Consider the following 14,395-nt stretch of genomic DNA (forward strand, 5'->3'; position numbering starts at 1 on the left):
AGTTCTCTCTTTCTCTCTCCCCCTTCAGACTCTTATTAGAATCGAACAGCCACATTGACCAACACTGAAAGTACTATATTCCTATGTATTGAGGTTTTTAGTTCTGCTGATAACTTTTTTCAAATACCCTTTTAGGGGGTACAATAAATCAACTTTGGTTATGCTTCTTTTGCACCCACACTTCTTTCATCCTTAAAAAGAGTTGTTCATTCTCTTCTTGTGTCCACTTCCTTCCACTGGTAGATTTTTCCTGATAACCTGGTTTCTGAATTACCTCTCTAAAAAGAGTCCTGTCATTTATTGTGTCTGTTGATTCTAGTGTTTTTCTTGCCTTTTTCTATTTCCTGAAACCATTTGGGTTTGGATTTGTAACTTCTTAGCAAATCAAAACATCATTTAGTTATTTTGTTAACACCCATCCTACATATATGTCTATAGAATTGTAATCTTTTCCACATCTGTCAGTTTAATATATAGTTTAAAATATAGTTAAAATAAAATATAGTTCTCTATAAGGTCATAATTTGAATTCAAATTCCCTGTTACTTTTAGGTCCTAGTATTCTACTCAAAACTCTCCTTTAAATCTTTTCTAATTGTTCAAGATCTATAGTTCCAATTAGTTTAAGTGTTTCTACCGCATTAAGTATTTTGGGTCTAACCACTGTTTGACAATGTCTCAGTTTTATATTCCATGACAGAAATTTGTTATGTGTTTCTTGTAATGTAAATGCTCTTTCCATTTTTTGTGTTCTAGTTTCTATCGCTTTTTTGTGGCATTTGATATCCGTTCTCAAAGATATTTAATGCAATCCATTTTGTGTTTTATTATTTATCTTAACATATTGAAGTGCATAGCTGATGTTTGTCATAAACTGTGTTTTTCAAATGATATTTGAACGACCTTGCCTGCTTGTTTTTTTAATTCTGTGATTTGTTCTTGTGCATTTTCAAGTGAGTCTGTAATTAATGCCATGTCATCTGCGAAAATTAGACAATCCACCTTGATCTTATTTAAAGTTGTTATTGTTTATAAACTTTCTACATTCTCTAACCCACAATTGAAAAGGAGGGGATAAACCATCTCCTTGAGTTACAGCTTATGTTATTTCAAAATTTTCTGAGAGTTTCCCCATAAATTTAACTTTAGCATTATGTTTTGCAAGACAAACCACAAGGAAATAGTTGCCATTAATATCCCACTCATCACCACAGAAGAGCTCATGGTGGCCAGTTATGGTCACCATGCGCTTGGCTGTTACTGCGCTTGGTCAAGCGCAGTAACAGCCCTGGCCTGGATGGCATGGTTTGGAGGTGGTCAAGCTTGTTGTAAAACTTGCTCTGTGGTGCAAGGTTGACACATTCAATTATGCCATCACCCAGGAATGGTTTCCAGACTCCTGGAAGTCTGCCCAGCATGTGATCCTCAGGAAGAAGGGGAGGCAAGCCAGCAAACCAGCATCCTTTAGATTGATCTGCTTGCTCAATTTACCTGAGTAAACTTTTTGAGGGTGCAGGTCGACTGTAGATGCCATACGTAGTCATGACCAACGGCCAGTAGGCCAGATTGAGCTCAAGACATACATGTTTGATTCTGGTGATGAACCTTTTTGATGTAACAGGTTACATCAACAGTTTATTCATGGGACACAATATTCCAGGCTATGAAGAGTTATGGCATTAGTCTATACCAAGAAGGGTAACCCAGTGCTACCTTTCAAAAAATTGGCGACGGGTAATTTCCACTGGGGGGAGAGATATGGATCAGGATAAGTTGTAATGTTCCACAGGGTTCAGTGTTGAGCCCAACACTATGTAATATAACATATGACAAGGTCCTGTCCCTCGCACTTCCCATTGGGGCAGTCTTTTCTGGGTTTGCCAATGACTTGACACTTGTGTTAACAGCAAAGTTGGAACGGGCAGTGATGGACACTGGAAACAAGGCAACAAACATTATTGTTTCATGCTTGCAGGAGATCAGCCTTCAGCTTTTGCCAGAGAAGACCCAAGTGGTTGTAGTCTTGGGTAGGCATAAGCTGACCCTAATTTTGTTAAGGGTCGGTACCATGATAGTCCACCCTACCCAGGCAATGAAATACCATGGGGTATGGATAAACAAAAATGCTACATTCCAGAGGCATATGTTGGTCAAAGCTGAAAAAACACCTGTTGTGTTCAGTTAGACAACAGCCAACATCAGGGCCCTCACACATCAAAGTGGAAGGTCTTGTCTCAGGTGATACTCTTGAAATTACTCAATGGAGCCCCAGTCTGGTCCATTGCTGCAGAGGGGGAGAGCCCATGCAATCTTAGTCAGATGTGCAATCTTTATCCCTTCCCTTTCAGGTATACTATGGGTAAACAGCATCTCAGGTGATGTCGCCAGCATAGTGAGAATTGCATCCCCGGATTTCCTCGTTTGGAAGAGAGGAGATGTACAGGGGAGTGAATAAGGTGGATGCAGAGGGCAGCAGAAATGGGATCAGTTGACAAAAGGCAGATGGACTCCAGTAAAGGCTGTATTCAAGTTAGTTTAACTCAAACTGGGGTATGAGTTGACAACCCACCGGGTTGGTCTAGTGGTGAATGCATATTCCCAAATCAGCTGATTTGGAAGTCAAGAGTTCCAGCGTTCAAGTCCTAATAAAGGCAGTTACTTTTATACAGATTTGAATACTAGATCTTGGATGCCAGTGTTCTTTGATGGTTGGGTTTCAATTAACCACACATCTGTGGAATGGTCAAACTAAGACTGTACAAGACTACACTTCATTTACACTTATACATATCATCCTCTGAAATAATACCTGAATAGTAATTCCCAGAGGCTAGACAAGAACAGAAAGAAAGGGTACAAGTTGACACAGTTTCTTACTGGTCATGGATTTTGAGACCTTCTGTGGATTGCAATTACTGCTGGGAGAAGGAGATCGTGGAATACATGACGTTCAAGTGCAATAAGTTCCTGCAGCATAGGGAAGCACACAAAGGAAAATTTGGCATGCTTACCCCTAAGAACATCACTGGGAAAATCCTACAGACCAAACAATGCATGATGCTGGTAAAGATCATCCGAACCATGTTGATGGAAGATGTCCAGGGATGAATGTCCGAGTTTCCTTTGGTGCAGGCAGCCAACCCCAAGACCAAATTAAAAAAAAACCACAAGATCCTGACAAGTTTGAGACATGGGGCCAGTAATGGAGACAAACACACAGCGATGCTGTGATAGTACCATAAGTTGGGCCCAGCATCCCTTGGTGTATTGGGGGAGGGGATTTAATGAGTAGGCCTGCAAGGGAGAGTCCCACACTACACTACGGAGTATGAGACCACATGATGCTTACAAAAGGTTTCCCCTCCTCTAGAAAAAAATGTGTTTGTTAAGGTTGCTTTAATTATTTCAGTCATTTTACTATCCAGTCCAATTCTTTTAGATTGATAATAAGCACATTTCTGTCAATTGAATTGTAAGCATTTTTAAAATCTACAAAAGTAACCACACATTTCAAACTCCTGATTTCCCCAATTTCTAAGATGTTTTTTTTTATTTTTAGGTTTGTGATTTGTTCTGCACAGGACCACCTACCTTTCCTAAACCCTCCTTAATACTGTCCTTTTTGCAGGTAGAGACCGTTTTAGCTCAGTTTAAGAGTTCTTTGGATAGGGTCTTACATATCAGTGGTAAGAGGAATATTCATGTGTACTTACTTTGATCTGTTTTGTCTCCCTTCTTGTGCAGTGGATGTATTAACACAGATGCCCATCCATCCAAATGGTAGAGTTTTGTCTCACAGATTTCTTGGATTACTCCATCAACACTTTCATCTTTTCACTAGAACGTTTCCATAGCATTGTCTTATCCAGATGGTTTGTTAGTTTTAAGTTACTTTATCATTTCTTTAATTTCTTCAAAAGTTGGTGGGTTTGAATCTGCTCGACTTGGAATGATGTTTTCAAAATTAAAGTTTTCTTGTGGAGGGTCGCAGTTGTGTAGTTTTTTGAGTATTCTGTAATATTCTGTGTTATTATATGCAGTTTTGAGAGTTTCTGGATCTTTAAAATGTAAAGCTGGTGGTGTGCAACTTGTTGTTTTTTAGTTTTGGATGTTTTATAAAAGTTCCTTGTATTATTCTTTTAAAAGTCAGATTCTATCAAAGTTACTTGGTACAAAATTAGTCCAAGCTTTCTGTACAAAATGCACATCTACGTTTATTTTTTGTTGGGTTAGAAGAACAAGTTCTCTAAGATACATCTCAAGGTTGTTAGCTCTTAGGAGAAATTCCCAGCTGTACCTCTGGTGAACAGACTGCGACCACTTTGCCACATGTTGCAAATCAGATACGAAGTGTATTTGAGGTACCACTTTGGTCTCTGGGTGGTATTTTATTTTCCATCTACCCTGCATATCTGCTGGGAATTGCCCTATCCACCACCTGAGAACACACCAAATGGGAGACGATAAACTCCTCGATAACTTTATTAATAAGAATTTATTGAGACCACATCTACTTCTGTATATTTATCCTTATAATAGATTTACAGATGTACTCTTTTACTGACAAAGAAAATTGTTTAAGAGATAACAGTTCTTTCTTTTTTTCCACCTAGCTTACATAATTTAATGCATGTTTACAATCTTCTCATATATTTTAAATCCTTTATGTTTGAATTATTTATTTTTATCAAACAAGCTTTCAAATAATTACTCTGACAATATAAAATAAATTGGTTTAAATGTAACTCTATTGATACATTTGAGATGTTGAGCTTTATTTTGATAATAAAGAAACTTTTTACATTTTTGTTTATAAGAAAGTAATTCTTGTCATTTATTTTATAAAACAAAATACTTTCTGACCAGAAAACTTTCTCACATTCTTATGTCTCTGACATGTGAACAAAATATTATTAACTACATAATAGTTAATAAGGTGTTCATATCAATTTGGAGAAAATTTAATTATTTATTACAATTATTAAGTAACACATAATAATGAAAGAAATTTATTATTAACACTGATAAAATATATTTACTGGCTTTAATAATAAAACTAACCTGTCCAATACCCAACCAATTAGCAAGATCTCTAGCATTTGCTAATGCTGTAGAAAGACCAACAATCCGTAATGTTTTAGAAGTATGTGAAGAAATAAAATTTGTACGAGACACAATTACTTCGAGAATAGGACCGCGATCTTCACCTAATAAATGTATTTCATCAATAATAATAAGAGAGACTGCACGAACATAGCCACGTGTTTGCCAGCTACGTGATATACCATCCCATTTTTCTGATGTTGTTACTATAACATTAGCGCTGGCAATTGCTTTTACATCAGGTGTTACATCACCTACAAACATATAAAATAATATAAATAGTTATATATACTTTACAATGAGAAATTATTCTTAATTTAAAAACAATAATTCTTGCTTGGTAATCAAGTAAACCAGGGATGTAGTAAACTACAAGTACACTCACTATATGAACAAGTGACACAGCTGCTTACAGGCCTCTGATTCAATCAATTAATATAAGCATAACTGATTTAACACAACACAACATTAATTAATGAATAATTAATTTGTAAAAAAAGGGAAAATATAATATCAAAGAGCAACCAAAGCATTTACATCTGGGCTTGCAAAATTTAACTGTAACCTCATTACAAGAACTGCAGTTTTTCAAGAGAACAGGATTTTTTTAAATAACTACAGAAATTAAAAAATTAATCTCTGAAAACATCAACATTTTCATCTCAGTAAACTGTGTCAGTTCCAGTAGAAAACTGCAAGACAAGCAATGTTTAATTTATCAATGTTCTTTAATTTAAAGAGAAAATTGTGAGTAAGTGTAGCATTTTCCTACCTAAAATTTCTTCTATGCTTCATTAATATCAATCTTCAGAATGAGGCATACAGCTGTGTGGTACATTCTAGCAACATAAATCTGGAGGAACCTATCCTAATTATGCAAATTGATCAAATACTATTCTTGTTGGAGACTTTAACAGCCCTTCTCCAAGATGGGATTACTCAAGACTAATGCCATTCAGAAAGTGCCTTGGAGAGATGATTGATAACCTTCTGGATGTTGTGGATACACCACCTACCTACCTCTCATATTCAGGTCGTGATAGTTATCACGACCTGATTTGGTTGTTATCCTCCCACACTTATCTGAAAAAACCAAGGCCCTCTTACTCAACGATGCTGGTGGATGTGGTCACAGAGCACTTATAGTTACGTTGGCCATGACAAAAGTGCCATACAATGAAAACTAACCCCTACGTTGGAACTTTAAAAAGGCAGACTTGAATACAAAAAGCTTACTGATTCCGACCATGAGTTGAAGAGTTTTCACAAGCCGGAGGCAGGCCTGACAGCTCTGCTCCATTGGTCCATGATGTTTTGGCGAAACTTGATGACTTGTTTTCCTATCTAGCAAATCCCAAGAGTACCAATGCACCTACCAAGGGGAGATTATTGCCCCGTCAAGAATTCTTTCGAGTGACTTTCACAGCTCTCATGGAGGGTTTTGAAAATCTTGCCTCAAAGCCTAAGGAGGTAACTGCAGTTCAGAAACTGGCCCCAGCGCAGCCGCGTAGGTATGCTGAGGTGATTAGGAGCAGACGTGAAACCCAGCCAGTCCAAGAAACCTGAAGATGCATTTGTCAGCAGAGCAGAGGGCTCGACTGTCCAGCAGTCAGCTGAAGAAAGACCTCCAGGTTGCACTTCGGGGTAACTGGAAGGATCTTAAAATCGGAAAAATCAAAGAGACCAACAAGGGATTAGTTGTAGTAGCAGATAACACAGAGACCATTCAGGCAATTAGAGATTTCACTGCGGTTAAGCGATTGAAGTAAAAATAGACCCAGAAAGAATGTATAGGCCCTGCATTATAGTCACAGCCTTACCGATGAGGATGTCTTGTCCCTCATTAGGGAACAGAACACTGATTTGGATGAAGCCGCCTTTCGGCGGGACTGCTGGCTGGTCTTTAAAACAGGTAGGCGTGATACACAGCAATATCACAAAGTTTTTGAAGTGGGTTCTGGTTTCTTTTAAAAATCTACCTCTGCAGGGGTAAACTAACTGTTTATCAATTTTGGGTCCTGCTGAGTAAAAGAGTACGTGGATGTCCAAAGATGTTTCAGGTGCTGCAGATACAGTCACAGAGCTAAATTTCGTAAGTTTGCCTTGGTGTGGGTGCATTATGGTGAGGAGGACCACCAAAAATAAAAAAAATGGCATACTGTCAAGTATTATGAAATATGTCACTAACATTTACTGTATTTATTTGCATAATGTCTACATGTTCTACTCCTACTTTTCAGCCCTAAATTGACAGTCTGGACACTGAGTAAATTTTTTCCTATCGAATACCAAAACTTACAACTGCATTTTGATACATACATCTGGTTCATGAAAATAAGTGTAAAGATTTATGGGTAGAACGAGTAAATGAATAAAATTCAAGGAGTCCCTTGAATATGGATAACCACATTAAGAGACCAAACTTATGTTCAAATGCAGTAGTATATTTTTCTACACCACACAGTGGATGGCAGGGTCGTACAGGTCCTCAGTTGGCCACAATTGTATTAAATCTACGTAAGAATCGTTACTTTTACTAGCAAGTGGTGATCAAACACCCACTCAGATATTAGCCCAATTGTGAATCTACAGTCAGATTCACAACAGAAGGCTTCCTCTTCTGTTCTTTCCTCTACTTGTAATTTTGAAGATGATTTTGAGTAAGTAATTCTCTACAGTCCCTGTCCGACCCTGTCTGAACACTTGTTTTTTAATGCATTTCTGAGAGATCCTTAGCGTGATCAACAGTGATAATTGTTCAATGTTTGTAAAAGTCAACAAGAATCAACAACTGTGCAAAATATTATATTTCATTGTTAAGATACTAAAATCATATGAACCAACATCACTGATGTGGATATTGTGTTAACATTTCACCTAATGATGCACTCATTACTTTTTAAATGTTCCTTACATTTACAACAAAATACTAAAACCTACTTATACGTATAAAAACTAAAGAAAACAATTTAAAAAAGGTGATACTTTTCTATAAATTATTCAATTTTCCTTTTCAACTCAAAAAAGCCTTGATATTTTGAACTACAATGCACGTTTTCTATTGAGGATAAGGCAACAGACTTCAGATCTAAAATATGTTACATCTTAAAACCCATAAAGGAACAGCACCTATACTGCTGTATTTCTAAAAAAATGATTAAAATGACGAGTAAAATTTTAAAAGGAATTTAGTACAGCAAGCAATTTAGACCAAGTAGTTTAATAAATAAGAAATTTCTAATTCTAAAAAGACTTTACGAGTACTATGTGACAACCAATAAAACTGGCACTATATTCCTTTTTAATTAAAATATATTACATTTTACTGTTATCAAGCTTCAGAGATTTATTTTTTTACTGTACAATTAAATACACAACCATTATTTTTAATATTTTATAAAATAAAACAGATATACTAACAATAATTTTTTTAATATTAATTTTTCTACAACTATATACACTTCCTTTGTTTGATACTTCCTTTGAAATAATTTATACTTACTTAAAATAACTATTTCATGAAAAAAAAAATTATTTATTTATTAGTGCCATCAATTTTAAACCACTATTATTAATGAAACTGTAATGAAAATAACTTTACCAGCTAAACCAATAATTTAGTTGGTTTAGTAAATTTTTATCGCCTGAATAGATGTTTTATTTACCAATAACTAATAATAAAGACAGAAAAAAATTATAAATAAACAATAAATACCTCAGCATTTAAATTATCTGCAAGACAGGCAGTGAAATTACTTTCAATAGGAAACTGATTTGTCAACAACGATAAATAATGTGATAATTTATCATGACATGTTATAATACTACCATGACCTGACGTATCAAATTGAGGTCTGCCAGCACGACCAAATATTTGCAACACATCCAATATACCCAAATCAACAAATGATCCATGTTTTGAATCATACAACTCTGTTCCCTGTTACATAATAAACAAAATACAAATTATCTCAATTATCTATTATCTATATATTATTTGTTATCAATATATTATCTATTATACCTCAATTATCTTTTCACAAAAAATATATATACATTTTTTATTTTTTCATTTATTTTCTAAACCACTCACTCTCTAGTTCCACACTTACATTTATTTCTGAATATAGGCTGTTACAATATATATTGCATTACTTTTTAAATTCAATAAATAGGGTACTTAATTATTAAATGGAGATATTTTTGATATATTTTTTTTCAATTGCTGCTTTAAAGTAAAAATTAGATTAGTAAGTGATAATGCAATAAGTATGAATCAATGAACACAAGGAGATCAACTGCAAAGCTGCCGTTGCAAGTAATAATGTAATACTCCACAATATAAATAAGATATGAAATGGGTGCAGTTTAGATCAACAGTGAAGAGCAGAATACTGCATAATATGGAAATTTGGGCATCTCATTAGTATAAGAAAACTGAATGCATTCATGTTGGTTTTATAAGATTGTTCCACTTTGGCCGCACCACACCCAAAAATTTTGTTAGAGCAAAGATGGGAATCTCATAGATCACAGAGTGCAGAAATAATTATTGAAGGTGAAAACAAATAGCTGATAATTGACTGCCAAATATTTATTTTAAAATGTTGATAGTATTGAATGAAGATTGGAAAGGCAGTGTGGTTTTAAACTAGTTAACATATCTGAAAGAAACATGAAAGAAGGTGTTGGCTGAACACATTATATGAATAGAATATTTTAAATCTCAGAAAAGAAATATTAAGATTAAGAAGCCTATTTTACTCAGTCTGTAGGTGATGTCAATAGTATTAGGTAGATTTCATAAGAAAGCTACCTATTGTAAAGGGTACCATGATTTGACTTGTGGAAAATTTTGACATATCTTTGCGTTTCACATCCCTCTGACCCCAAAACCACCGTCAGTTCAAAAGTTTATATATATATTTCACTTTCTTGTGGACACGATAACTGCCGTAATTTTGTGCCAATCACTTTCAAACTGTTTCTTAAAAATAACTCATCCCAAAATCTCTGTCAAGTTTGTTAATGATCAAAATCAAACCATGGCGATGGAAATGGGGGGAGGGGCTTTTTCGAAAAAACAAAATATTGCTATAACTTTCTTAAAAAGTAAAATATCGAATTTGTTTAAAATTCCTACTATTCTTTAGATACGGGCCTAAAACTTATGTAAGTGAAGTTTTTTGGTATCACCAACCTTTGGCCCAGGAAGTGGAAAAAATGGTAGTTGAAGACAAACAAAATCATACCTCCCTTAATAGGCACAGTATTGAATTTGTAACAATTTTTGATATGACCAACCCTTACAACAATGGATGATCAAAATGTTGCTGTAATTGTAAGAAGATGGGGCTTGTCATATGCTAAACAAGTGAAAAGTTTTTCAAATGCAACCATTGTCGTATAGAGTAAATTTGAAGTTTTTCTTAAATTTAAGGTGGAAATCTTTTTTATCACCAGAAATCTACCTCCGCCTTCTGGCGTGCCGAAAGGGATTTTTGTGAATTCAAATTAAAACCCTGATTATCAGTTATGGAATGTTCTTGGAGTTGGGAAAAGTACATAAAATTAAGGGTGTCCAGTCTCAAAAAAAAAATCTGTTGGTTAACATAGGATGCCAAAAGCTTGTAGACCTCAAATTTATTTGAAAAGGCAGTTATATAATTTTGAGGGTGACAAAAACTGCTGTATCTGTAATATGCAAGAGCTTGAAGACACATTTTTGCTGGTAAGTTCAGTTTATTCTACGCTACAATCAAGATATACTTGAGCCTTTTGTTAATAAGAAAACCCAAAAGAAACTACACAGTTTTTATTGTGAAACATAAAAGGCAGCTTGACTTGTGTATATGTATATTAGTGAGGCATTAAATCAGTGTAATTGTGTTGTAATTGTTTGTTCTCCGTTTAGTACTGTTATATTTATTTTATTGTTGATTTATAATAATGGACAAAAAGGGAAGAATGAAAGAGGATTTATGAATTTAAGTTGATTGTTAAACAGTAAAAGGCTTTAAATGGAGATTATTAGAATGAGTAAATAAGTTACAATATAGTAAGTACATAAAATGATATAAGTTAAACATACTGCATACTCAGTTCCTTTTACAAATAAACTATTACTATCATATTATTATTATAATTATTGATATTATTATCACTTTTGCAGTTCCAAATTTTCTATATCAATTTTTTTTAAGTATAAAAATTAAATAATTGTGTAAATTTGTACAAAACTGCACATTTGTATCTATCTTTTTTTATAAGATCCCTCTTCTTTTTAGTCTATCATCAAATTAATTACCTATTTACTTGTTACAAGGAGTATAGTGTTTTAGGTAAAATGGTTTACTTTTTACTTTTTCACTAAATTGAATATACTAATGTGTATCAATGTGACAAAGCCCACTGAAATGATGCATATTCGGCCTACAAATGGTACCTTAATTCTCATAGAAAGCAACTTATACTGCTAATTTCTTAGTTTTTTTTTTGTTTTTTTTTTTTTATATTCAAGAAGTAAGGAACCCAGCCTTTTATGCAACAAATATGCCAATATTCATTTTCAACCCAACTTATCAGTAAATTAAGATCCTGAATATCTGAATATGGATCAACCCACAGATTTGGAGAAGCCCTTAGAACATTGAAGAATTTAATATTTAAAATTGTGCAATAAGTTACCACAACTAATTACATTATTTTACATTAATCAACATTATTTCATAATAATGAATTGAATTTTAGTTTTAAAAAAACTGACCCGAATTATAACAGCGTGAGCAGGAAAGTTAACACCCCATGCTAATGTTGAAGTACAAACTAGAACTTTTATCAACCCTTCACCAAAATATTTCTCAACCATCGACCTGGAAAAATAAAAAATAAAAAAATGTATATATATATATTATTTATAAAATATATTCACATAATATGTTTGAACAATTTTCATATAATCTTGCAATAAGCCAATCACTCTAAAGTTTTAAATGAAGAAATTTTAAAATTTAAGTAGCTTTTAATGATCTGGACTGAAAATTAATGATTTGGTTACTCATACAATACAGGAATAATAGTAAGATAGGAAAATTTATTTATAAAACTAAGTACATGTTTAAAAATTAAGGAAATTAAACAAAAGATATAAAATAAATCCTACTATTACACAATTTTGAAAAGAAGATATGAAGTATCACATCATTACAAATTAATCAAACTCTTAATTTAAGAAATTAACATATCCATTGTGGTAAATCCAACTGTTCATGTCAAAGCATATATGACAGGGTACCCAAAAATAACTATCATCATTAAAAAAAAAGTTCAATAATTTTAATTTTCTGAAAATTTAATCTCTTTCAAAGTGTTATCATGTAACTCAATTGCCCTTAACCTAATAGTTTTCCAAATACTGGAAACTCTTTTTTTTTAAATACTTGCCCAAAGGTTATAATAATTTATCTCTGACTTCCTCCATGGCACAAAAATGCTTTCCTTTGGACTCTTTCTTCATATACAGGAAAGGAAAAAATCAAATGAAGTACGATCTTGTGAGAAGGGAGGGTGAGGATCAATGGTCATCTTATTTTGTAACAAAAACTGTTTGGAGTATAGAGCAGTATGGATAGAGCTGTTATCATGGTATAGGTACCAATAATTACTTTCCCATATCACCAGGCATTTTTGTCTCAAAAAAATCTTATCAACATGTCCACGTAGAAATGCTGATTCACTGTCCAGCATGAGCAAATTCTATGTAAACAATCCTGTTCAACAAAACAAAATTGTCTTCACATTTGATCAAACTAGCCATGCTTTTGTGTTATTGGTGAACTCTATGATTTCCACTTGCTTGATTGTTGTTTTGTTTCCAGATCATAACTGTAGCACCTGCTTTCATCACCTGCCACAACTTTAGAAAGAAAGTATGAGCCATTTTGAAGTTCATCCTTCAAATCATAACACACATTAACAAAACTGATTTTTTATGAGCAGCTGAGACACAAATATTACGTGTTCCAAATTCAAATCGCCTATTAAAATTTATTGGCAAGAACTCATAAACATACTCGTACAACTCAATTCAGAAATCTCTGTTTATCAGTCTGACAACAATCTTCATAATTCTATTACAAACTTTTTCAAGATTTTTGTCATTTCTAATTGTGAAAAGCTAGCCAGGTCTTTTTTTTTTTTTTTTTTTTTTTTTTTTTTTTTTTTTTAAGGGCGAAAAACGGTTGAACGTTATCATCGCCCGGAAAATAAATAAATAGATAAATAAATACATAAATAAATAAATAAAAATAATTTTAGGTTTTTAGATAAAATTAAAACTTAAAACTACTATCACAGAAACAAAATCCGAAATGGGTGTAAAAGGCCCATTCTCGGATAACAAAAACACTAATATGTAACTTAAAACTCTGTTAAAAACTATCACATTAAAAATAAATAAAACTTAAAGCTATGTTAAAAACTATCACATTAAAAATAAATAAAACTTAAAACTATGTTAAAAACTATCATTAAAAATAAATAAAACTTAAAACTAAAAAAGGAGATAAAACTTAAAACTAAAGAACATTAGAACTATTCTTCTATTCTTACAGATCACCTTACTCTACCAGTAAAGTAACTACTGCCTTAATCGTAAAATAGATAACACAGTAAAACTTCTTTTAAGGATTAATATTTCACACAATTGATTTCCTTAATTCTTGACAACATTCACATAAGTTTTGTCCAACTGACTTATATCAGACTTCCTTGCTTATACAATGATTTTTACACCCCTGATAAAGTTAAAATATTTAAAATTTCCTTGAATCCTTTTATTTGTTTATTTAGGAATTGTTGTCTAAGTATAACAAATTCCAAAAAGGTTGTTCTAACACCTGGGCAATTGTAGTAACAATGAAGTGAGAGGATAATGACCCCACCATCAAGTAACTGACACAATCTTTTCAATTTTACTCGTGTGAAAATTAATGTTACCATTATACAATTTGCTCATAACAACTGCACACTATTTTTGTTTACACTGATTTATTCAATTATTCAGGTAGAGTAACCTATCCTACAGAAGACGTTTACTTTTATGAAATGCATACTTTTCCCTTCCATACAACATGCCTGTTCACAAAATAATGCGAGAAGCCATTATTATAACACTAACTGGTATACCAACTGACAACAACTGTGAAAGCACACAATAGTGAAAGAAACTTAGAAATTAGTTACATTTACTGTCCACAAGATAGATTAGAACATCCATAAAAGAAAAGGTACT

The 14,395-nt window shown here is 33.3% G+C and overlaps 1 pseudogene; it reads right to left on the reverse strand.

The window, feature by feature from the left end:
* The window catches only part of LOC142330375 (activating signal cointegrator 1 complex subunit 3-like), a 69,151-nt pseudogene that overhangs the window by 13,820 nt on the left and 40,936 nt on the right, over positions 1–14,395 (reverse strand).

The sequence above is a fragment of the Lycorma delicatula genome, chromosome 9 (genome assembly GCF_047948215.1).
Source record: "Lycorma delicatula isolate Av1 chromosome 9, ASM4794821v1, whole genome shotgun sequence".
Lineage (NCBI taxonomy): Eukaryota > Metazoa > Arthropoda > Insecta > Hemiptera > Fulgoridae > Lycorma > Lycorma delicatula.